Genomic DNA, 27967 nt, shown 5'->3' with positions numbered 1-27967 from the left:
GGACAAAAGGTGAATTCATTAACGCCAATGTTAAGACAAATGCAACAGAAAGTCACAGTTGTTAATTACGTTGGGAAAACAAATTAGAGTTTGTCAGACTTAAAAAAAACTTATTTTAATGAAGAAATTATTCAAAAGAAAATTTGGTCAATATTGTTTCTGAGGTTACAATGTCAGGAATCTGTGTGTGTGTATGTGTCTGTGTATGTATATATACATATATATGTATTTTTTTTTTTTAAAGCAACAAAAAATGGAGAACCCAATGTTTTCTAATTTTGTTATATTTTCTATCATGGATGCCCCAAGGATGGAATTGATAGTAATTATGAACAAAGAAGAAGAAATAAGCATCTGTCTGCTGCCCAGCAAGGACCATTGGTGCAGCTCGTGAAAAGGAATAATGGATACATTTTTGTTATTTTGGGAACTGATGCTCACTATATCGATCGCTATTCTATAAACAAATCTCTAACTGAAAAGAAACTGTGAATTTTCCTTTTACAGGCCTCTTAATTTTTACACTTACTCATTTGTACTTATGTTACATATCAATTTTTTTTCCATTTAGAGGTGTTAAGAGATTTACTCCAAATAACAAAACTGCCATAACTCCTTAGTATAGACTATAGATTAAAAAAAGAAAGTAGGGGAAACACATTTTCCATTACTCTACCTGGAAACGATGTTTACCTACAGATTTACCACAATGGAGTTTCAATCAAATTAAACTCATTACGAGAGTCAGTTAAGGTTTTACAGTGTTGATGGTATATAGTATCTCTTCAAGATCTTGGGTCAAAATCTTTAAGACAAAGACATACAGAACTTTTAGATACCCTTTTAGCACTCTTTTAAACATTTAGACTTCCTTCCTGACAAAAACTTTCATCCTGCACATAGGTATCTCAACTTCTAGTGATAAACAGAATGGCCAGCAACATATGCTAAGTAAGTTTACATGTTGCCTAAATGAATGAATTCATAACCTTTAACTTTCACAATGAAATATCTTTATTTTCATCATGGCTGATATCTATAGCATAGAGGCGCTTTTTCAGTCAGGAGTGAAAAATGTCTGCCCTTCAGATACTCACTAAAATCTCACTTATGAGGTGTCTGCCACACAACTCCTATCTTAAGCCTGCTGGAGCCAGCTGATAGTCAAGATTATTGTCTGAGGAATAAACTGCCTACTATTTGCTCCTCCAAGAGTCTTCAGGCTTTTTCCGTATTTCTAGATAATCAGATTACTGCCATAATCACTTTGTTTCCACGTTTAATTGCATTTAAGTTTTGTTCAAGGTGTCTACCAAAGGCTGATACAAGAAACAAGCATATGTGGAAGATCTTTACCATATTTTACAAAGTTTCTGCTGAGAATACATGCCATTATGTTGTTCAAATGTATAAGCATCCTCATAAGACATGAGGGAGAAAGACGTTTCTCTTGATGAACTGCTATCCTTTCTCTTAGACAAGGTGAGTCTAACAAACTCAAAGCTATATACTGAAATGCTATAGCTTTTCCCAACACATTTGTGATTGTTCTGTTTTGTTTTGTTTTGATATAACCATCTCCTGTTCAATTTTGTACCTGGCTCATGACATTCACCATGTATCAGTCGTTTTTGGCTCATAGTTTGTATTTTTCCTGTCAATCATCACAAATGCCTTTTAGATTAGATAATATTTAACATTAAAAAATATATTGTGATGAATGTTAAAAACAAAATGGTAAAATATATCTAAAAACAGATTAGGAGATATTAGTATAATGGCTGAAACAATTGTTATTAGTTCTAGTCTATCACAACTGGTTGCTGAGGCCCCAAAAGAGCCCACATGGACAAATCTCAGTGAGCTTCATAATACTCTTGAAAAGTTTTACCAATAAACATTTTTATTCTAAATTATTCTTCACTGACATTTAAGAAAATATCATTATTTTTCATTCTCTTATGTCAACTTCTGTAGGTATCTAAGCCATCTGTACTACTCTCTTTCATATATCCTACGTATATTTTTACAAATAATGTTTAAATAGCTAAACAAATTTTTAAAATTTCCGGGCAGGCATCATTTTATCTTCCTCAGAGAATAAGTTATTTCTGGCCACATCATAAATAGATGTCTATTAGAGAATGAGCAAATCAACAAATTAACATCTAGGCTTCCACTTCATGGTTATTTCTTTCTTACCAAGTGTCTCTCTGTCTTTTAGGAAAGTAAAAAGAGTATTTGTAGATGAAATGAAGAATCAATCCATCTGGTTGCTACAAAATGTCCATGGTTATTAAAAAAACTGTTTGATGTCTTTAAACAATACTCCTAAATGTCAACTCTGGACTTTATGTGGGTAAAATTATTCCAAAATGAATTAACATTTATTTCAACATTTCAAAGCCTCCTAAGTTTATTCACATAAACATTCACTTTCAGATAAACTAGACATGCAGTGACAGTATAAAATGAAAATAAATGCAAATGACCCATTTGTCTTACTATAAAAAATGCCAATGACATCATAAAAAAACAAAAAGCATGGGTTTGAGATAAAAATACATGGAGAGATAAGAGACTCTTGGAAAATAAGTTGAGGACGTTTCAAAAATCGGAAGATCTCACTGTATGGATCATTCATACAAACTGCCCCCTCCACACCAAACTCTTAATTTTTATATTTCCATTGATTGCGCATTTTCCTTTACTTATTCAGAATTAGAAATATGGCATCATCTTTGATTTTTTTTCACCCTTTTCCCCCATATCAATTATTCAGGAATTGATATGAGAGGACTTCAATGAAATGTCTCTTGTGACTGGCCCTCCCACTATAGGCTACCCAGCATGGAATTAAGACCTTTCATGGTTTAGACCAACCTTATCTACTACTTAGCTTTGCTTCCCACTATCCATTTTGTACAGTTCTCGGAAATTTCCAATATCTTTAAAGCTGGATTGTATCATCACATCCTACAAAAATTCTTAAGTCAAGTCTGTTGTTCTTACTTTATCCCATCTGTGATATCAGTCCTTTAGTATCCATCAAAGTGTTACCTTTCATTTCTCAATTTTAATTACACTAATCCTCTGAATAATTGCCACACTTCATTCGTTCATTGGGTTTTTTCCTACATCTCTTTGAATGTGTATGTGGCAGGCAAATGACAGACTTAAGATGTTGTGTGAGGTCAGAGAGTTATAATATAGTCTGCATTTTTTACTGACTTTAATCCTACATTTAATTTTTACATAATTAATTTTTCTCCACAAGACTGTAGCAATTTGGATGCAGTGGGCATATCTTGCCCTTTTCTTTTAGTCCCCACAGTTCTTAGCACAAATATTCATTTGATTAAATTACTTAAATTTAAAAAAACTTGAAAAAATAATAATGCTTATTTCATCTCTACTGAGTCTCTGGGAAAATAAAGTCTATAAAATAACTAGTGTTATAAGTCAGAAGATAGAGTAATTTCTAAGCTGAAACCATTCATTGTCTTAAATACCAAAAAAAATAGCCTCTACCGAGAGGTATTACCTTATGAAGTATAATTCTTTCTTAAAGGAATAGAAATAATGGACAACAAAAAGATAGCTGTGATTTTTTTTAAATGTGCTCATTAAAACATTTGCTTAGTTGAAATTCAGCCAGATAAAATTAGTGTAGCTCCCAGGGAAGTTCTCTTTCCAAAGGCAGAGGGTCTACGTTGATCATCCTTTACATCCCTAGAGAAAACTGTAGTAATTCTTGACTAGAGACTTGACAGTTATTCAGCTGGGACCATAGCTGAGCAGAAGTTTTGCTAAACCAGTTAACTGCCTCCTCTGTATGGTCTCAGAAAAGCAAAGTCAATGTTGATTGAAGCTAAAGGCCTATTACAGAATGTAAAACAGTAACTAATTTATGACCATATAATCCTGGGTTTGGAAGATTTCATGTTGGATTAATTAGCATTTTTTTCTTTCAGACAGTCCCTGCAAGATAGGATCACTTTTGTTTTAAAAAATCTTTCAAAATAACGGATTTTCAAAGTTCTATCTGTGTCACTCTAGTGCTTAAAAATTATCATAGCTTGGAAATCTACACTGATAATAGTCCAGGTTTATTATACTTTGGGTTTTTGTTAATCACTACAAAATAAAGAATTGTCTTTTCTGTAAGACCTCATCAAATATACGAAGAATAATATTTTATTTCACTGCTTTCTTCTTCAAATGGAATTATTCTACTTCTTTTAAATTTTCATCAGAGAGACTATTACTGAGGATTTTTAATCACAATTTTTACTTCTCCCCAGCACCTCCTCCATATATTCCAGATTCTTCACTAGCTGAATACACCGCAAGTGCTCAGAGTAATTAAGAGGTGTGTGACCAAAGCCAAGAATACATTTGTTCCTGACACTTAAAAATCTTTCTTGCATTTACTAATCTAAGTTCTAATAGTACCTCCACGGTTCTCAACTTTGATTTCATAGACCTGTGGAGATTGATGTAGTAATGGGGGAACAGGAGACTTCTGCGAATTCTAATAGAAAATGTACATTCACCACTGATAAAACGGCGCAGGTCTTATTAACACCAAGCTTCTTTGCCATTTTTCATGCATAGGGCTTAATACATTGTAAATATTCAACAAATATTTCCTATTAATATAAAATTGTATAAAGTCATTTAATGCTGTTGCTATTCAATGATCAAAACATTAGAATTCAAAAGATACATACATACATAGATAAATCCTTATCTAATAAAAAATAGAGAATTGATCATTTTTTACTAAATGCAGTGGTTCAGTGGTTTAGGGGAAAAACTCCATGGTTTCCATGGAGAAAAATAATATAAATGGGCAGGGTTTGAAAAAAATTGAAACTGCTGTGCCATAGTTCAAATTTAAGTTAATCTAAATTTAAGTAAATCCTTGAATGTAAAATCTAAGTATTAGTAAGAAGATAAAATCAATGTGTTTGCTAAAGATGGTCAGTATTCAGTTACCTTCATAGGCCACATAAGGCAGTTGCTACACATAAAATTGAATATATTTGTTTGCTGAAATGGAGGACATTATTATTACCAATATATTCGCCCAGGCCTAGTCAGTAGTACTGACAGCACTGCCCCTTTAAACTAGCTCATTAAAGTTCTTATTACAATTCATTAAAATATTAGCTAATAGATACAAGAAAACAGAGTTCATCTTAAAAAAAATGCTTTTCACTATCCACTAAATTGAATAAAATTTAGGTAAAAGAAAGCTTGAAAAAACAAAATCAGTTAAGTCTTCCATTAAAGCAAAATTCAACTAATTCCAAATGAAAAAAGTGGTTCTCTGCAACAGAAAGTCTTCTTTATCTAGGATAAAAATAGATGAACTTACAAAATACAGCAGTGTCTTGTTTAATCACAGCAGGACAACTGAGTACATTCTCTCAAAACTCTTCTTGAGTACATTTCCTGAAAAAGAAAATTAAAATAAATAAATTTAAAGGATGAACTTAAGAAAATTAACTATGAGGAAACTAAGTTTGTGTAATGGAAAGACCACACAAATATTGTACAACTTGTGGCCTATCTAAATAGTCTTTAAACTATAATATAATAGGAAGTGTTCCTAATGTCACTGTGCCAATATTCAGATCATATGAAAGAATTTATACCAATTTCTACACAGTTCCAAAATATTTAAATTTCAACATATTATGAACGAGTCAACTGAAATTTTATTTTCTAATAAAAAAGTTCAAAATAATCTCTTCTGGTATAAGACAAAAAAGGTTGTTTATGCCATTTACGTGCTGCTGAACAGCTAGGACACTCAGCAATAACCCTAAAGACAGAGGACAAACTAAAAACCAAACTGGAATGTCTGGCCCTGTCTGATACAGTTGTTTCATGAAGATACAGTCTGAAATTGACAGAATGTTTTAAACGTAATGAGGATGAATAAAAAGATGAAGCACTTGAAGGATAAACAAAAGAACATTGTGTGAAGCTAAGCAACTGCTTCACTCTTGGATTCTTAAATATTCTGAGCAGCACATCAAGAGGAAATATTCACAAGCCGTGCGCTTCACTGCCTCTTAGATCCTCATGTATAAAACAGCACCAACTCTTCCAACCCTTGTTTGCTTTAGATCCACTCCAATGGAAGGCAAACACGACGACAACATTGAGTTGCTTATGTCTGGATGACAGGGCTAAGAATGCCAATTGTCCATACAGTAAACTGGCATCAATCTCTTAGAATCTCTCCGTATTCTTTTTTATGTGAAGAAAGATCACAACACTGTATTTAAAGAACTGGACTCATAGAGGATATTACTGATCATTTTTCAAAAAATGTATAGAGTAACATGGTAGTTGTAGATAAAATATGACATTTTCATATCAGAGTTGTATCTATTTATAGAATTAACGTGCATGGAGCTAAAGCAGAGCTTGTATAATAGTTATTTAAAATAAGCCTGCCTATAGAATTAATAAGTTGATTTACAAAAGTCAACCACTGCAACGGGAACACATTGTAACCACATTTGGTAGAAAAACTAAATTCAAACTATATACGACAACTTGAAAATCAGACAAATTGCTTAGAGAAATAACAACAATAACGGCAAAAATGTTTCCACAAGAGAAGAATACATTATATAGACCTACGAGAATTTCCACTAATTTTTCAATTATTATCAATGTAATTTAAAAAATAGGTCATTGTTATTATTTCTACTTTCACTAAATAATTTTTTGATAAATTGTGCATTTTCAAATACCAAAAATAAATAGAATACTAGCAATCAAATATCCACCAACAATTGCAAATTACTTCTTTTACAAATTAAAAAACAGTATACTTCTTTGGCTGAGAATAGTCCAACTACCTTCAGTTTTGCTTAAATTAAACTGAATTAACTTAAAAATTTTCCATGTTTCAAAGGATCTCATTTTTACAGATTATGTAATTTAAATGGAATTTAGATATCAAAATCTGAGTTCCAAATACAAAGTGTTGTGAAATATCAATGGATCTATTAGCATAATGAAAACAAACAAATGGAAACCCTAGCAAGTTGTGCAGAAGTTATATTGTCATTAATTGCATGAGAGAGATTAGTATCATGCATTCTATTGCTTCATTATTTTAGGTACTTTAGCTGGCCTTTTTTTTTTTTTTTTTTTTGGTGAGGAAGATCGACCCTGAGCTAACATCTGCCAATCCTTCTCTTTTTGCTGAGGAAGACTGGTCCTGGGCTAACAGCCATGCCCATCTTCCTCTACTTTATATGGGACGCCGCCACGGCATGGCTTGCCAAGCGGTGCCTCAGTGCGTGCCCGGGATCTGAACCGGCGAACCCCGGCCCACCGCAGCAGAGCGCGCACACTTAAACGCTTGCGCCACTGGGCCGGCCCCTAGCTGGCCTTTTGAAAGTTTAATAAACCAGATATTTTCCCACTTTACATGCACCTGCCAACACTTACTTCCTTTTGTGTAATATGGCATGAGAGAGAATAAAGGAAAGAAGAGAGCGAGGAAGAAAGGAGAGAAGGAGGGAGGGAAGGATGGAGAAAAGGAGAAAGGAAAGAACAAAGCTTACGTAAAGAGATATATCTCTGGGGAAAGAAGGGAGTTTGAGACTAAACTGTGGTCACCACTGATGTTCTTATATATTTGGGCATTTGGTGAGGTGGGTGTCAAATTTATCTGTGTATGAGTGACTCAAGAGAATCCAGAGAGAGAACTAAGTGAACAGAAAATTGTATAGATAAGTTTATCCCAGAAATAAACTATTCAGGCAGAAGTGAGGAGATGTTAGGACTTAATCAACAGATGGTCCATAATGATTAGACATAAGATTTATCTTTCAAACCACTCCGTCATGACCACTGCAGATTCTTTGGGAAAGAGGGACAATGTAAATTAAAGGGGAAATGATTGTTTTACTAAAGATGCTGGACAGATTTGGTTATTTAGATTGAGGATAGCACATCTAAGGGTGCCCCACTCATTGCAAACATATTTTTATTTTTACATTTTTATTATAACTTTAATCTAAAAATAGATGATTTGCATATTTATTATGAAAAACTTCCAGTAAATGGGATAGAAACTAAAGATTTGATAACTGAAAAATAGTGTTCATTTAATAACATCTATGATAACCTGTAATCTGTATTTCTAAACAAGTAGCTGGGCTTCAAACTGATATATCCATCAGTCTTTCTATCTACCTCTTTCTGTTCGATCTACCTACCTCTTTAACTAACCTATCCACTGTTATATGGATGTACATATATTATATATATAGTCATAAAATAAAAAAGTCTCTCGTTGGTGTTACTGCACTGGCCATATTTAATACATTTTTATTGTAGTTCATATCATCCATTTTTTGTTTACTGCAACATAAAGGTATTGCTGAGTCCCCTATTAAAGTCTAGAAGGCAATTTCATTATGATACAAATCATTAGGTAAGTGTTATTATTTAAACATTAATAATCCAAAAATAAATATTAACAGGCTTAAATTAGAAATCACTGCATAATTATCTACCCATTATATCATAATAATTGTATTTTTTAGTGTGGAAATTTGGTCAGTACAAAAATTAAAAGTTGTGTTAAAATTTTCTGTTTCTTTCCAATACAGGCTCTATACTATATCATGTCATATTATGTTATGTGTTATTATTGTCCCTAAGTATTAGAAAGACAATAAAATTTGCAATAAAATTATCATAATGCAATTATTGTAATAAGCTTATTTTATTAGGATAAAAATTATCATACAGAAAAAAAATTTTTTTAATTATTTGGAATATTAAAAAAATTTTTGGAGAATAAAGATTGAATGACCAAAAAAAGAAAAAAAGGCTAGGAGGGAGGCCCTCAGAGCTATTAGTTTTAGCAGAATGTAGCACAAATCATCACTGATGGCGCAAGATAGGGAATTACCTTCCACCTCCATGTCTACAATGACTACTAACTTTCAAAAAAACTAGCAGAGAAAAAAAAAATCCTGAAAAATCCATCAAACCAAATGCGTTCTCTTAAAATCCCAGAATGTAGACATATTTTTTAATATGCATCAACAAGCTACTCTTGCTGAAAATCATCCATGACATCAAAGAAAGTTTAACTTTACAAAAGACAGCACAAGTAGGACGTTTGGAGACGTTTGTTACATTCTGATTTTTTCAAATTAAAAAAATTACTACATTCTAGTTACATTACGCAAAAGATCTTGTAATTAATGTGAATTTCTGCAGGCATGAAAAATATCAATCGATACTTGAGAATGAGCAATAATCAATTATGGGCAATGAGTAAACGAATAAAGCAGACTGCACAGCAATCACAGTGTTAAGTATTTAAAATTAAAATCTAATTTTGAAAAATCCATAACTATTTTTATTGAAGGACAGACACTAATTAAAATAAGAGATGACATGTTTTTGAGCATATAATATGCATAATTTAGGTTTTGGCAAGGCAAATGTGTTCAGAAAATCATCCAAGAAAGTTTATAAGAGTGATAAAGGAAATATTCTGCATTTGGCAAAGATCATAGTACAACTTGATAATATTATGAAAGAATATTCATTCAGACTACCAACATTGGCATCAAGTAACATGACACATCATTTAAGAAATGATATACAAAATTAAATAATTAGATTTATTGTAGAAGTAATGAATTATTCATTTTGAAGGAAATGCTAAATGTTACTCAAATTATTTTAGATACCAATCATGATGTAAACTTTGTATCACAAATTATAATTTTTGAGAATCTGATGATTCAAAATTTTGAATATTTTTATGTAAACATATTTGATAAATTTTTTCCAGGAGCTACAACAAGACAATTTTTGTAGATTCTTAAAATTCAGAATCTGGGGAAAAAGTTTTGTTGGCAAGGCAGATGTCATAGCTGCCACAAAATACATAGAAAACATAATAGATTTCAGTAAAACTTTGATTTCAGGAGAAGGTACTCAAAAGAAAATTCTAAGGACTAAATTTTTAATTCTGCTATCCAGTCTGTAAGCATGAATACTTAATGATACAGCAAAACTTTCTTTGGATATCACCGATTTTGTCTTGTGAGGTTGAAGATCTCTACAGCTTTCCTTGGCTTCAATTAAATTTTGGATGATATTGAAAATTTGTCAACCATAAACATGAAAACATAAATATTCAATGGGAAAGTTAAATTGATGCCTTCATTCATAACACTAAAACCTCAAAGCTATCATGTAATTCTTTTTATAAATCACTTAATGACAAAGCTAGACAATGGTGTATGTTCCAAAATATCTGCTTTTAAATTTATTTCCTAATTCTGCATGCTGTACTAAGTAAAATTACAATTTTAGAGCAGGAGTCTGCAAATGTTTTTGTGAAGGGCCAGAGAGTAAATATTTTAGGCTTTGCAGCCTACACACAGTCTCTTCTGTGTTGCATACTGTTATGTGCATGTGCGGGTGCGTGTGTGTGTGTTTACAATCATTTAAAAACATAAAAAACATTCTTAGCTCATGGGCCATACAAAAGCAGGCCATAGTTTGCCAGTGTCTGTTTTAGAGTTTTGCTGTCTAATACAGTACCCACTAGCCACAAGTAAATTTAAATTTAAGTAATTAAAATTAAAAATTCAGTTTCTCAGATGTGCTAGCCACATTCCAAGTTCTCAACAGCCACATGTAAATAGAAATTTAAGCAATTACAATTAAATCAAATTAAAAATTCTCAAGTTTGCAATAATTCCAAGTAGTCACTTGTGGCTACTGGGTACTGTACTGAACACTGCAGATAGAAAGTATTTCAAAAAAGTTCTATTGGACAGCACTGCTTTAGAGAAAAAATATCTAAGAACCCAGAGTGTGTGTGTGTGTGTGTGTGTGTGTGTGTGTGAGTGTGTGTGTGTGTATCCCTTAAAAGCAAAGCAATAGTGGCTGATCCTCTTGACATTGATACTGACCTCTGCCATGAAGAAAATACCAGAATTAAAAAGAAAATAATTTGACTATGAATTCCAATGTTGGTCCATCTTTTATCCAAAATTAAAAGCCATATCAATATGTCAAATCAATATCTCTTTTAAATAATTGAATAATTTCTACTTTAAGAGAATATTTCACAATACTACAAAAACAAAACTTCCCCATTATTTTAGGTCAATGCTTATTCCACTTTAATGGGTATGTATATGTGTCATCTAGGGACCTTTTTAAAATGCAGATTCTGATTCAGTAGGTCTGAATTGGGCTGTCAATTCTGCATTTCTAATAAGTTCCTAAGTGATGCTGAAACTGCAGGTCCATGGACACACTACACATAGTTAAGTTTCAGGATGACACATGCAATTTGGTGACTTATGATAAATATAAGTGGAAGCTATGTAATACTTCAATTAATATTGAATAGACCTAGTAATAATATATATATATGAGAAATCATGATATCAGGAACTAAATATCTCAAGCCATTCTTTAAAATGTAGCAGGACATTCATTGAAGTACTATAAAATATTTATAGTAGTAACTTAGCAATTTCTTTAAAAATATGTTTTCTCAGAATTTATACATTTTCAGTACCTTTTGACAAATGTAGATGTCACTTCTCAAAATTAAAATTACTAGAAACTATTTGTCTACAAAAAGACTGCCAAATATACCAACCAAAATTCAATATTGGAGCATATAAGTGTTGAAACTGTCTAAACAATTGAATTGAATTTGTGATTTCCATAATAAAATTTCAGTGGCCTGAATCTGAATCTCTTTGTACTCCTCCAAAAAATAGAGATCAATATAAGGATATAAAATAAAGTCACCCATATCCTACACCATAATTAACAGTTACGAAACTTTCAATAACACGTAAAGGAATAACTGAAATCAACACTGATAGCTCAAAGTACATTCCTAAGCAGAGATAGATTAGGAGTACAGAAGTAGCTAAGTGGAGTCCTAGTGATGACAAAAGACAGATAACATAGATTAGTTTACAGTAGTAAACATAGAAAAAGAGGTTTAAGCAAAGAGATAAATAGGTACAAACAAGCTAAAACACACGCAACTGGAGTGACTAAAGAAGAAAAATCAAATAATGGCATAGAAGTAATATTTCAAAATATAATCCAAGAAAACATTCCAGAAAAAAAATTCTTTATATATTGAAAGTCACCTGTACTTAGGAAAATAGTCAACTCCAAGACATATATTAATAAATATCAGAATAAAATTGTTAGATTTTGAGATAAAGAAAAAAAATCCTCTGAGCATGTAGCAAAAAAAAAGAAATAGTCCACTGAAAAACAAAAGAAAATCTGGTTGACCAAAGACTTCTTGGCAGAAATATACAATGTAAGAAAACGTTGGAGAAACATTTTCTCCAACGAAGAGAAGGAGGAGAGAAGGAAAAGACTAGACTAATTGCTGCATAGGAAGAGGTAAATAATGGATATTATTTAATGCTGAAGCTGACAAATCAAGTAGTAGAAAAATAAGTCAGGGAAAGTAGTAAGAGCATTGTAACAAGTATTAGCACAAATATAGTCACTAGAATAAAGAAACAAATCATGCTAAATATAAGAAAAATACAAAACAGAGTAAATAGAAAATCTATTGAACAAAACACTAATACAAAACATAATACACACAGTAATTTGAGTACGTAAGACAGGACAGGACTGAGACCAAATATATCAGTGACTTCAATAAATATAAATATGCTTAATTCAACTTTAAATTTATTTCTAAAAAACAATATTAAATTCTATTCTGAATACAAGAGCAACAGCTAAACAAAATTCATTCAGAAAAGCAAAATATAAAAAGATGTGCAAAGGTATTTCAGCCAACGCAAACCAAATGAAATGCCAGTCAAATGCAGTAGTTTTTAATTCTGATATGAAAAAGTAAAATTCAGAATCAAAAACAATAAAAAAGGCAACAAAGCACATTTTGTAATGCTAAAGGCCAAAATAGCAATAAAGATATGAGTTATAAATATCTGAATAAAATTATACCACAGTCATCTTTAAAATAAACAAACTCAAGTAGGTTCAAGAAGAAATTGAGGGGCCAGCCCTGTGACGTAGTGGTTAAGTTCAGTGTGTTCTGCTTCAGTGGCCTGGTGTTATGGGTTCAGATCCCAGGTGTGGACCTACACCACGTCAGCCATGCTGTGGCTGTGACCCACAAAGAAAATAGAAGATTGGTACAGATGTTAGCTCAGGGCTAATCTTCCTCAAACAAAAGAAGAGGAAGATTTTGGCAACTGATGTTAGCTCAGGGCGAATCTTACTCAGCAGGAAAAAAAAAAAGAAGAAGAAATTGATAGAAAAACACTAATAATATAAGACTCTCAGACCAAGACATAAGTGGGAAAAATATTAAAAATATACAATAACATGTAAAGATATAGATAACCTAAACATGATAATTAATAAGGGTTTCCCTCACACCAAAAGGCACACCTTCTTCACATCAGTAAGAATTGACCATATACTAGGTCCTTAAAAAATCTCAACATGAGCCAGCCCTGATGGTCTAGTGGTTCAAGTTTGGTGCTCTCACCGCTTTGGAGGCCTGGGTTCAGTTCCCAGGCCCGGAACCAGACCACTCATCTGTCAGTAGTCATGCTGTGGTGGTGGCTCACATAGAACTAGAAGGACTTACAAAATAGAATATACAAATATGTACTGGGGCTTTGGGGAGGAAAAAAAGAAAAGAAAAAAAAGAGAAGAGGATTGGCAACAAATGTTAGCTCAGGGCGAATCTTTCCCAGCAAAAAAATAAAAATAAAAAAAAAATACTAACAAAAAAAAAATCTCAGCAAGTCTCATAGTAGAAATAATACAAACAATATTCTTTAGTCACAATGCAATAAAACTAAAAATTAATAACAAAAATTGTTAAAATCTCTGTCATGTAAAAATTTTTAAAATGTTATTTACATAATTCTAGATTTGAAGGGATAATTTACACCAAAATTGAAATATTTCAAAAAATAATGATAATGAAAACTTAGGATATCAGAATCTATGGGATATAATAAAAGTATTAATCAAAGGAAATTCATTTTTAATGTAATGTAATTTCATTTTTAAATACATAGGTGAAAACAAATAAAAAAATTAAAACAAATGAGTCAAATAGTAAATGCAAATGCTTGGGGGAAAAGTAAACCAGAAGAAAGCAAAAGGAAGGAAAAAATAAAGATAATGCAAAAATTGAGGTTAAATATTTTAAAAAGGAGCAATATATTGTCCCTTGAGAAAACAATTTAAAAACATATCAAAACCATTAGCAAAACTATGAATAGAAGATAGAAACCATGACACCAATTTAAAAGTAACAAAAAGAGAATAAACTTTGAAACTGATGATGTTCAAATATCCTAAGACTTTTTGCCCAAGTTAATGCAAATAAATTTGAAACTCTAGCTGAAATACATAATTTCATAGGAAAACACATTTTACAAAAATTGACCACAGCAGAGAATAAAGCTTAAATGGATCCATTTCTACAGAAGAAATAAAGTTATACAACAAATACCATACATAGAGGAAGCAGGCTCAAATATTTTAAAGATTTGTAATCAAACAAATCTTCAAAGACTTGATAATGCCAATAACATTTAAGTTGTTCCTGAGAATGCACGAACATTTCTAAATTATTTTTATGGAGTGAATATAATAGATACCAAAGCTTGATAAAATTACACTACATAAGAAAACTACAGGTCAATCTATATATATCTATTCATGAAAAAATCATAAATAAAATATTAGCAAATAGAATCCAATTGCACATTAAAAAGCTTAATGCATCATTACAAAGTTGGGTTTATTCCAGGAATCCAAGGATATTTCAATAATAGGAAATTCATTAACAAAATTCATCATATAAATAGATTTATGGAGAAAAATCTTACAATCATCTTAAGTGCTGAGAATGTTTTTGTCACTCAACATCCATTCTTAATAAGACCATTATGAATAGGAACTGATAAATACATACTTATCATGTAATATATATATACATCTCACCCAAAAGTCATTGTAACTCCCACTCTGCATTGTGGGCTCAGAATGACAAGCACATGAGACAAAACAGGCTTTAATCAAGACCAACTTTAAGTTAAGAAAGGATATAGATTACAAAGGGTACAAAATTTCAATTATCAGATGAATAAGATTTGAACATATAATGTATAACATGGTGATTGTTCATAACACTGTATTGTATAATTGAAAATTATTAAGAGAGTAGAACTTAAATGTTCTCACCGAAAAAAAAAAAAGGTAAAATGTGAGATGGTGAATGTGTTAATAAACTCAATAGGGAGAATCCTTTAACAATGTATATCAAATCATCATGTTGTATATTTTAAATATCTTACAATTTTATTTATCGATTATATCTCAATAAAGCTGCAAAAAAACAAAAGAAAGAAAGTATATGCCCATCAAGGGACGAATGGATAAAGAAGATGTGGTATATATACACAATGGACTACTACTCAGCCATAAGAAATGATGAAATCCAGCCATTTGTGACAACATGGATGGACATTGAGGGTATAATGCAAAGTGAAATAAGTCAGAGGGAGAAGGTCAAATACCATATATTTCCTTCATCAAGTAGTAGATAATAACAACAATAAACAAACACATAGGGACAGAGATTGGATTGGTGGTTACCAGAGGGGAAGTGGGGAGGGAGAAGAGTGAAAAGGTTAATTCGGTACATGTGTGTGGTGATGGGTTGTAATTAGTATTTTGGTGGTGAACATGATGTAATCTATGCAGAAATAGAAGTATAATGATGTACACCTGAAATTTTTACAATGTCATAAACCAATGTTACTGCAATGAACAAAAAATTAAAAAAAAAAAAAAAAGAAAGTATATAGAATTTGAAAGACAGCACATACATCAAGAGTCTTGTAAATCCCAGGCACAGCTTCTGGTATCCACAATCACTCCTAGGAAGCACATGTTTCTGAGAAATGAGGCTGGGTAGGTATGGATGAGAATAAAGAGGTATGGAACATCTCAGCGCATGGAAGCCAGTGGCTTTGGTAGCCCTTCAGCTTTTACACTTCGCTCTCATCCTCTTGTGCTGTTGCATATCATGAATTACTATTTATAAAAACACAATCTCAACTACCTGGTACAGAGTGCTCAACTCAGTAAATAATAACATTATTAGAAATTCACATTTACGTTGGATCTGGTGTACTTCTATATGTTCCCTGAGTTAATGTTTTAAGGAGTTTGGATAATGTCAGTTCTCAGTCAGTTGGGTCAAAGGATTAATTTTGGTTCTGTTCTTAACCCTTTCATTCTAGGCAACACCTTAATGCGGAATTATTAAGCTTTCTCAGTAAAGCTAAGAACAAGGCAATGGCGCTCACTACTATTGGATTTAGTAGCCAAAGCAATCAAGTAATCCGCATTGAAAAGAAAGAGAGAGGTTACAGCTATTTGCAGGTGATTGAATGGTTTGCATGGAAAACCCAAGAGCTAAAACAATGCTAAACTCAATGCTAAAGCAACAAATTTAGTAAGATAGAAAAATATAAAATTGACATTGAAAGTCAATAGCCGTCATCTGTCTTTCCAGATATAATGCAAGGGAATATCCCACTTATAATTAAAGTACTTATAAATTACTAACTTAAAAAGCTAGTCATTACTAAAAGTACTTTTATTTTATTTAGTACTAAAAGTATTAAATAATTACTAAAACTACTTATAAATTACTAACTTAAAAATAGAAGTAACAACAACAACAAAAATATCCAATGATTAGGAACACATTTATCAAGAAAAGAACACTAGCTACTTGAAGAAAACTTTACTTATGAAGACGCAAAGTAATCACAAAACAATAATTTTTATCCAAGTTACTACATACATTTTTTTTTTTTTTTTTTTGTGAGGAGATCAGCCCTGTGCTAACATCCGCCAATCCTCCTCTTTTTTTGCTGAGGAAGACGGCCCTGGGCTAACATCTTTGCCCATCTTCCTCCACTTTATATGGGACGCCGCCACAGCATGGCTTGCCAAGCAGTGCGTCGGTGCGCACCCGGGATCCGAACCAGCGAACCCTGGGCCGCCGCAGCGGAGCACGCGCACTTAACCGCTTGCGCCACCAGGCCGGCCCCACTACATACATTTTTAATTATCCCCCAAAATGCTGAGAGGTTTTTTTTTTGTTTGTTTTTTCTTCTAAAGCTGGACAGGTTGATTTTAAAATACAAGTGGAAAAATCAGTAAGGGAGAAGAGCAAACCTTGCAAAAAAAATGACGGAGGCCTAAGCCCTGGCAAACAGTAAGACATTTCATAAAGCTTCTATAAGGAAAATGGCCCATAAATACACATGGAGTAGACATTCAAGAACTAGAGTCATCAATATAATTCCGAGAGAAAATGGATTTATAAATAAAAATGTGTGGACAAATGTGTAGTCATTTGAATAAAATTGGATCTAAATCTGACACCACAGAGTAGAATTACTTTAGGTAGATAAGACATCCAAATGTAAAAAAAAAAAAAAATACATGCAGCAGAAAAAAAATATAGGTTAATTCTTTACTATCTGGAGGTCAAATTTTCTAACAATGATGTAAAATCCAGAAGCAATAAAAGAAAATACAGATATATATTCACCTGTATTTTTTAAATATAGATATATTCACCTATATTTTGAAAATGACAAAATGTACCATAAGCAAATTCAAAAGACAAATTACAAGCTCTTAGACAAACATCTGTGAATATTGACCACACTCTTTCAAATTATGGGGAAAAAATCTTAAAACCTCATTTTTTGTTGTTAGTGCTGTCTAGTGGATTCGTGCTCCCAGCGATCCTGTGTACAGCAGAGCAGAACTCTGCCCAGTGCACCATCCTCCAACCTTTCGGTGCTGTATCAGACCACGCTCCACTGCTATTCATAGGGTTTTTGTGGCCAATTTTTTTCGGAAGTGGGTGGCCAGATCTTTCTTCCTAGTGTGTCTCAGTCTGGAAGCTCTGCTGAAACCTGTCCACCATGGGTGACCCTGCCGGTATTCGAAATACTGGTGGCATAGCTTTCAGCATCACAGCAACATGAAGCTTGCCACAGTATGACAAGTGACAGATGGGTGGTGTGGTTCCCCGACCAGAAATGAACCCAGGCCGTGGCAGTAAGGGTGCTGAATCTTAACCACTAGACCACCAACAAACTCCACAGGAATGGCCAAAAAAGCATGAACAGAGAACTCACAAGAAAAGATATACAAATGACCATTTGACACATGAAATGAGGCTCATGTACTCAAAATAAAAAAAAAATACAACTTAAAAATACCCCAAGACACTATTTCTCATCTATCAGGAAGGCAAAAATAAAAAACATTGAGAGCACACTTTGGCAAAGCTGTAAGAAAACAATGTACACACATCCATACATTGCTGGTGAGGACTCAAAATGGTAGAATCTCTGCAATATCCTACAAAATTGTTAATGGATTTACCCACTGACCCAACAATCCCATTCTACACTGATGATACTCCTCTGTAAACATGAAATGACATGCACAGCCTCCTCTGATCCGCTTCCCCTTGTGGACTCCTCCCTCTACTGGGTTCCAAAATCCAGTGTGGGATGACTCCCTTCATGTAGCCATGCTGATCACCTCCCTCAGACACCAATACCTTGTACCAGGCCAACACCCCAACACGTAGGTTCCCTCTTTACCCTTCCTGACTTCTTACACCTGCCCTGCTGCCTCTCAACCCAACCCCCACTTCTACAAATGCCTGCTTAGTTGGGTCCCACCTAATGGCTTCTGAACTGGATAGTTTAGAAAAAGGAGAAAAGTGAAGTGAACGAAGGGGAAGATCAAGAGTGCACATTGTGATTTTTAAACACTTCTCTCAACTAACAGGTACAGTGGCTCTTGGGAGAGACAGTGGGCACAGAGAAGCTGAAAGCGTTCTTTTAGCAAAATATTAGCCCACCCGGAATTGCGGATTTTTTGTGGTTTCTCTGTTTCTGTTCTACAACAGAATAGGTGTGATTAAGAGAGGGAAGAAGGAGCTCTTGTCACAACAAATGTGATTTATCATTTGGAAATACAATCTCATAATTGTTAATCTATTTTATTTTAAAACTTGATAAAGCAGCTTTACAATGGCTTGATAATACTCTTTAAGAAAACAGAGTTCAAAGAACTGATTAAGAAAAACAAATTAATATAATACTTTACTAGTATGAATTTGTACTTTCCTATTTTGTGGTTGTAGTTAAGCAACAATGGAAAAGCTTTTGAGATTCTCCTAATTTTGAGGCTGGAATGAATTATCTGAGAATCAATTAACAAAAGGGATAGCATAGTCTCAGGTGGTCATTGAAAAGTGCACTGATAAGTATTTACAACTACTTATATCAATTTTTCTCTGAATTAGTTAATTATATGATTTTATTATATATGTAACAATATGATTTTTTCATTATATGATTTTTATTGTATACCGAAATATTGGCTCAGTGTAGATTTTTCCCCCACAGTTTCTTCCATATCAGTAGTACAATCAAGTGTTGAATGTCTTTTAATGAGTTATTGTTTTAAATAAATTTCTGGTTTTAAAATTTTTCTAAAATCATCACATTTATTCGAGAGGTAAAGCCTATGTTATTGAATTTTGATCAAGTGTATTTGTAATTTACAATCCAGAGTTTTGTAAAGCATATGCAATAAATTAGAATGATGTTTTGAATAAGATTCATTAGAATGAAAAAGTCACACATTACTTTTATAAACATTATCGTTTTAAATTTAAGCACCAATGATAACATCTGGAAGGAAAAATAGAATAAAATACTGTAAAAATAAACATCTGTTGAAGCACATATGAATTTTAGTTTCTTGATAGTGATTTATCACATTAGAATAATAAGGCATTTTTCAAAATAATTATGCTTTGAAAACAGCTATTAAACTATGGATGTATATTCAAAGGTACAAAAGCAATTTTAAATTCAAATACTGAATGTATGGAGTGCTTCGGTTTCATAAGAAAGATTATGCAGAAAAACAGTTTACTGTTCCTTTATCCCTCAAGATTTCAAATACTAACAATGATTTCATTTAGAATTTCACTTTATTTCATTGTTTTGAGTAAATGTGCTTAAAGCTAAAATATCATTATGTTTTAATTGTGTAGACAATTAAGTTGTGTATACACTCACGATAATAAAATGTTGAGGTAGAGCATGTAATAATAAACCCTGCAGAGTGCTTTGTCATTAATAAAGAGTTTTATAAGAATCTCATATTTATCTTCACATCATTCTGTGCAGCGTCACCCATTTTCTAAACTGGAAAATTGAAGCTTAGAAAGATTCAATGACCTATAAATATTATGGCTGTAAGTGGCCCCCCTGGGAACAGATCCCAGCTTGGCTGGTTTTGGCTCACTTTTCTTTTCAGTATGCCACAATTCTTTCAGCATAAATTAACAAGTTAACTGATGTAGTTATGTATTATATATATGAAGTAAATGGACTTGAATTTTTCTCTTCCCACTAAAATTCTAAATTTATAAGCTTTTATTTCAAATAACTTTCTAGGATAGAAAGCTTCCTTTACATTGATAAAAATGATTATCTGTCATTTCTTTGTCTACAGATGGGAGAGTAATGATTTTGTGAAATAACGTGACTCATTCTCTTCTTTGGGATTTAAACGTGATTCACAAGCCATGTGAACATCAAGTATCTTCTTGTGAGTATAAAGGAATGTATATGCAATATCTATACTCGAAAATGGAAATTGTGGCAGGGATTCTCACAAACCAAACCCCTTCCAAATTACTGAAAAATGCTGTCCTTGAAGTGCTGAGGTGGTTTCCCTGGGAGAGATGAGCTCAGTTGGGAGACAGAGAGCTAAAATGCCATTGGGGGTTGCCATGGGATACAGTTTTATAACAGCATTTGCAGAGCAGATGAAAGGAAGCTAAATAAAGTATATGCCGGTAGGGAAAGGGAAGTTTTCTATTTAATTTGCCATTAAACAATGGAAGAATTTGAACATTTGTCTATGGGAAAAAACTCCTTCTGTCAGAGCAAATTACATTCGGCACTTGGAAATACAATCCCATAATTGTAAGCCTAATTTGTTTTAAAACTTGAGAGAGCAGTTTTTATAATGGCATCATAATGTTCATCAAGGAAAATGATAGTTTCTAAGACCTGATTGAGAAAAAAAAGTAATCTTGCATTTTACAAATACGAATTTATACTTTCCTCATTTATAGGATTATAGGTAAACAGAACTAGGAAACTATTTGTGACTGTCCTTCTAAGATTGGAAACTGGAAATTCTAGGAATTATCAAAGGAAAGAGCAAACCTTTTAAAATTCTACTGATGACAGCCTTGTTTGCAAACTGGTTTCCTATGCCTGCTACTCTGAATAGCTTATGGATATACCATTTTGCTCTATAAAACAGCACCATTTTAATTAGCATAGCTCTTGGGTGGCCTTCAGTGAATTAACTAGCTTTAAATGAAAATGTAATTTCTTACATAATGTTTGTGTATTGAATACATATGCCATGTAAATTTCTATTTAAAAAAGTAAATGCTTTTTTCTAGAATGCATTGACTGACTAGTCCTCACCAGAAAAATTACAAGAGAATATTTACTTACAAATCCTATGTATCAATACTAATTTTTTAATTACTGCTTAAAGTGTACTGGCTTTTAACAGCAAGAAATCCTATACGGAACAGCCAATAGAACAAAATAAAATGAAATAAACAAAAACCTGTAGCTGCCTGTACATTAGTAGTATAAGTGATTCATACTTTAAGAGAGACAAATTGTAGTGGGGCAGAAATAGAATGATAAAATAACCCTTCTTTCTTTCCTCCTTCCCTCCTTCCCTGCATTCTCTCCTCCCTCCATTCCTTCTTCTCTCCCCCCACCCCTTCCTTCCTTCCTTCCTTCCTTCCTTCCTCCCTTTCTCTTTCTTCCTTTTGTTAGGATCTAGAATGGAGTGTAGAGACTTTATTAGCTTCTTTATTAGTGATTTTCTTTATATTGCATCACATCAGAAAGTAAAAAATTATCACATTGCCCTACTATTAGTGATAATCAACTATAAATATAGTCATTTGGCTAAGACGATGACTGCCAGTTCTGGCTATTATAAATGTACATTTTTCCCTTTGCTATCTGTGCTGGATTCTTTTGCCAATATTTGAACACCCTGTTCCCCAACGATCATTGACATAATGGTTTTAGCATTGATTGATGACCCTTACCTGAATCAGTTATAAATGTTGCATTTCCAAGTCTATCATTTCATATACCTTTATATGCAGCACACCTTTCTCACAAAAAAATTGTTGTTCTTCTTTCCCCCTTTCTTATTTATGTATGTACATAAGTGCATATGCATGTATATATATATGCATGTATTTATTATCATTAGGGGTCATGAATTTTTTATACCACGTTACAATCAATTGTAGACATTATCTTATTTGGATGTTCAAATGTGCCATAAATTTATCCAGTAGGAACATCTTCAAACTGGGTTATATTTCCTCTTAACATGATCCCATTAGTCCTTAAATTTCTTTGCTTTCTGGTGGAATACAATGTCCCAGGCACTACTTGTACTATAGTTGCCCCAGATCTGAAATCAACTTCCTAGGGAGGAAGAAGAATAAATTGTCTGATTGGTGCATTTGAGAGAAGGAACAGGAAAAATGTAGCTCAGTCCCTTCAGAGTTCCCTTTCTAAGTAGGTCTCAGCAGGATGTATGCATTCCGGAGGGCTCTCATCCATTGCAGTAAAGGATCTGCCCCTGTGGGGGAGGCTTGTGGTTGCCCAACTGAGCCAATGACTGAGGGGAAAATTCTACCTACTTTAGTGTTAGAGGACAGGCCTATTATAGCTGTGGATCAAAGCCATGTACTCCAATCTAGCTTTTTTCAAGAATGAAACTGGTATTTTGATCTCCAGTCATTATGGCTCCTCTTTATATCTCAATTGGTTATGAACTTGGACAAGGAGGATGAGTATCATTTTACTGGATTGAAAACCATTATAGTGTTATTTAAATAAACGTCTCATCACATTAAAATATAAACACAAACACAGGTGCACATGCATGCAACAAGACAGTGACATTTTACCTAAAGAAAGATGATATATGTCTGACCTATATGAATTCTAATGTCCAAAGTCTAATCGATTATTGGTAACTTTACCAAAAATAAACTACCTAGGCTGTTGGTAAGGGCCAGTAGAAGTACAGCCCAAAAGAGAGCTAAAATTCTTGAAATTTGATATGTACTAAAGGAGCTTCTGGCTTATTCCAGCAGTGGACATACACATCTACCAGCTGCTGCTATTGATCCTCTCAGTAACCTTGATAAGCTACTGCACTCTGCAAAAAAGACAAAGAGTAGCTCAGGTCTGAAGAGAATCTAATTCACAGAATCCACATTCACTTAGTATGGGCTTACTATCTAAACAGACACTGTATTAGGCAAAGATTATTTTTTTCACATATATGTCATTTCCTAACTATATTAAAAATTCCTCAAAGGTGTTTTATAACCTTAGCATAGTATCTTATAAATAGTAGGTATTGTGCTCAAGTTTTGTTTTCAAAGTCATTCTTAATCAATAATCAGTTACGAACTTTGCCTTTTTTGGCCATTATATTTTTTCATCTTTCTAAAACCTTTTTAGTTAGATATTACAAAGAAATTTCATGAATGGGTCAAGGGAAGCAATTTCTCCTTTTACTTCCAAACTGCTTTCCAAACACGTTACTACAATAGGGTACATGCTGATTTTACTCTGCTAGAACAACTGATTAGGTACCAGTGTTTCTATAATCTCAAGGGGTGTCTTAAAACTCAGATAATTTTCATTATGCTAAATGCATTCTCCTTTAAATTTCTGTTGCCTGCTGAAAGCAGCACCTGCGTAAAAAATTCCATTTTTTTGGTTCCCTGAGAGAATACATGCTTACTTGAAGAATATATTATATTTCCTCTGGTATCTAAGACACTCTCGGGTGGTAAATATGCTGCTTAATGACTTTAACTCAGCCACGAAGTCACTCTTTAATGCGTGTCTCCTGCTAATTTAAAATCAAGAGAATTTCCTAACATGCATTTATTGATATTCCTCCTCACTCCGTCTGACACACACACCACAATATTCAATAGACTCTGAAAATATACATAAGAAATGCCTAATCACAGTTGCCACTAAAGAGGAGAATTAGAGGACTGTGTACAGGGGCAGAAGACAGAATCACTTTCATCACTATTTTTTTGAACTCTTGGAATTTCTTTTAGCTTATGCATGTATTACCAACTGAAAAAAAAATTAGAAGAGTCAAAGTACAAATCCAAGCATTATAGAGTCTGTCAGAATATCAGTCTTAGAGAAAACCTAATTTGCCAAGTTTAATTGAGCAGTTATTTCCCCAAGCAACTAAGGTATGGAGTAAGTCGACGTGAGTCTGGATAACATCTCTGAGGTTTAGGCAGGGTAATAGGTACCCTTGGTATGTCTTCTCATTTTCCTTATGTGTTTTTTGAAAGAGTTCCATGCAGACTTTGCTTCGATCATTGTCTTTGAGATCCTCTTATTCAAATAAAAATACAGGGTTCTCCTGGTTGGTTATTAGTGCCTCTCACATCTCCTTTCTTCCATGCACAGTCCCCTTGAGTCCATGTAAATCAGAAATACTGGAGAGGAACTATGCGTGGAGTTAAAACTAGAGTTCCATTTGGAAACACAACTGTCAGCAATGGAGTTCATTATATATGGAAAGATGGAACGCTGTAGTTTTTTAAATTTTGACATTCTCTTAGAATGAGTCAGTCAACAATTCACTAAAGAATCTGCTTAAATTTATTAAAGCCATCAACCAAGGTAAGTTTTAATGCATAATTGTATTTGATACTAAGGTGAGTGATTCTCATCAAGAATAGAATACTAAAAGTTGTGATCCAAGACATATCTGCATCAGAATCACTAGAACTGCTTGTTAAAAGTGCAGATGCTCGAGCCTTCTCTCAATCCTAACAAATCAGAATGTTTAGGGGTCTACTCTAGGCATCCAGATCCTTTAAAGACCCATAGCTAGAATCTTTTTTATACTTAAGCCTCAGAATAGTGACTCCAGAATCTTTAAGAGAAGAAAGACTGCATCTGTTTGCAAGTACATAGAGAGAAGATACGGTTGATAGACTTTTATAAGACTATAATACATTTTTATATGGTGCCAAAATTACTTTAAAGGGAATTCAGGGAAAATATTCTGTATCATTGAAATGACTGTATTGATTAATAGTATATTTACACATATATACATAAATACATATATATGAATACATATTATATACATACTTAAATATATAAAGTGTTAATATAAATGTAAATATATAAAATGTTAATAAAGATTATTGTACTACATCCATATATGAGACAGATACCATATAATTTTACATAAAGTAATATGGTTGCAAGTGAGTGAAGGTTAATTGGAGACTTGAGAAATAAATTGTAATTTCTTAAAGAAAACCAGATAAAAGCATTATTATTTGGGAAATATTAGCTCTTTGGAAGAAGATTCATGTTAGTACTTATTTGCTTGAATGGAGTCAATTTCCGAGAAAGTTTAAAGTGATTGGTAAGCCACTCAGCTAAGACTATTTTTCAGAAGGTGTGGTGGCAGATAGTGGTTACAATGAGATCAGAGAGGAAGAGGGTGGCACGAAGATATTTTGAACCAGATGAACCTGAGACATAGAAACATATTTGTAAGACAGCACCACAATGGCTGAAGATAAGTATGTAACTTTAACCTACTTCTGTGGTTTCATTATAAGGTCTTAAAGACTTAATCATAAACAGGTATATCCCTGTAGCACTTCTTTAAATACAATTGAATCAAAGATCAGAAAAATATAAAACTATTTTGTTATATTTGCAGTAAAATAAGGTAATTATCACTTAGCAAGCTCTAGGAAATGAAGCAATTTCAAAGTTGAATATAGTTTTTCTTAAAATTTTCTAAAAATGTTGAAGATTTAAAAATAAAATTATTAAAATTAAAAAAATATATCAATGTATGAATTGTATCTATAATAATAAAGTAGAGTGGGCCAGCCCCATGGCTTGGCAGTTAAGTGTACACACTCCGCTACTGGCAGCCCAGGTTCGGATTCCGGGCGCACACCGATGCACCGCTTGTCCAGCCATGCTGAGGCAGCGTCCCACACACAGCAACTAGAAGGATGTGCAACTATGACCTAGAACTCTCTACTGGGGCTTTGGGGAGAAAAAGGGGGGAAAAAAAAGAGGAAGATTGGCAATAGATGTTAGCTCAGGGCCAGTCTTCCTCAGCAAAATGAGGAGGATTAGCATGGATGTTAGCTCAGGGCTGATCTTCCTCATAAAAAATAATAATAATAATAATAAAGTAGATTAGTAGCGATATATCTACCCAGAAAAAAGTAATGACTATGAGAATCAAAGTGTAATATACACTTATGTTCCTATACATCTTTGGGCCATAAAACTATTTTATCTTATTATAAATTAAAATGATATTTTCCACTTTTTCAATGCTTCACTTGAGCCTTTTTTGTTTTTCCCTTGGTCTTTTGGTTTTTAAGTTTTTGTACTAATAAAACCAATTAAAATGGTTTCTAAAGATGAAATTGGGAAAAAAATATCATCCATTTTTTTCCAAAAACATTTATTTTCAATTTTTAAATTAAACTAATAAAATACACTTAGATAACTAGTGTTTCTAAGGCTAGTTCTCTCTAGCTTTCATAGTCCCCTGTTTTGTGTGTAGAATCCTTACATAGTGTATTATAGGTCTCTGCAAGTGATTATCTAGTTTTTCTTGCTACCATCAATAGAACACTATTCCCAAACATATGAGCTTCTATCATATCTTTGGAAATTTCTAGAGGAGTTTCTGGCCTTCCTTAGCACCTAAGTGAATGTTTTAAGAGTCCTCCTTCCATTTTAGAGAACTCTCCCCTCGTTGAACTGAATTCCTGAAAGAGTAGTCTAAGAGCATTTCCTCTTGTCTTCAGAGAAGAAATTGTCACCCCTCCAACCCCCATCTAGAATCTTTAATTTCAATGATCAAACTTCCATTTATTTTTCTTGTGCAGAATAGGGTCGGTTTAAGTATATCACGACTGGGGATGATGTTTTGTAATGAAGAGATATGATGCTGAAATATGTAAGATAACTTGAGCTACTACTGAATAATAACAGCAACAATAAAAACAGGAAGAAGAGAAGAACAAGAATCATAAGAAGCAGCAGTATGATATAAAAAAAACTTTAATTTTTATTTCATTAGAAAAAGATTAACTTGAGGCAGGAGCTCTCTTTATGTCTAATTTATCCACAAACTTAATAAGTTCCTTTATATTTGTTTTTTCAAATGGACTGAGTAGGGTTTTAAGAAAACATATTTTCTGGACACTGAAACACCTCTTTAAAAAATCAGAAACCTATAATCAACACCACATTTGGAAGGAATCAAAGCAAAAGAGATGTCACCCAAAATAACTTTTTAAAAGTTTGGTTCCCAAGTTTATTCCCCTATACATTCAATGAACACATTACCCATTTCAAATTTATTCATCTTGAAAATCTACATTAAATTAACATCTCGATAATGGAAAATGACTATTCTAGTAGTTCTCTGACTAAAATGCAGGGTGTTTGTTCTTTCAATTATCAAAATAATTATCAAGTTATCTTTCAAGTTATCAAAATAGTTAAAAGCCAAAACTTCCTTTTCTTTAATTTCACTCAAAATAAGGCCAAAAATTAAGGCCCAATATTATGTGCTGCCTTGATGTCTGGTAAAATCAGAGGGTTTTGAATGG

At 33.0% G+C, this 27967-nt stretch overlaps 1 protein-coding gene across 2 annotated transcripts in view; it reads right to left on the bottom strand.

The window, feature by feature from the left end:
* MARCHF1 (membrane associated ring-CH-type finger 1) overlaps nt 1-27967 on the bottom strand; it is a 573636-nt gene that overhangs the window by 527516 nt on the left and 18153 nt on the right. For both annotated transcript variants that reach the window (XM_087437465.1, XM_087437464.1), the window contains exon 2: nt 5384-5460. The gene's annotated coding sequence lies outside the window, so the exon portion shown is untranslated. The remainder of the gene's footprint in view (nt 1-5383; nt 5461-27967) is intronic.

The sequence above is a fragment of the Ceratotherium simum genome, chromosome 12, assembly GCF_057802395.1.
Source record: "Ceratotherium simum simum isolate JZ-2026a chromosome 12, ASM5780239v1, whole genome shotgun sequence".
NCBI lineage: Eukaryota > Metazoa > Chordata > Mammalia > Perissodactyla > Rhinocerotidae > Ceratotherium > Ceratotherium simum.
The sequence above is the reverse complement of the archived record's forward strand: the minus strand, read 5'-3'. Positions and strand labels throughout refer to the sequence as shown.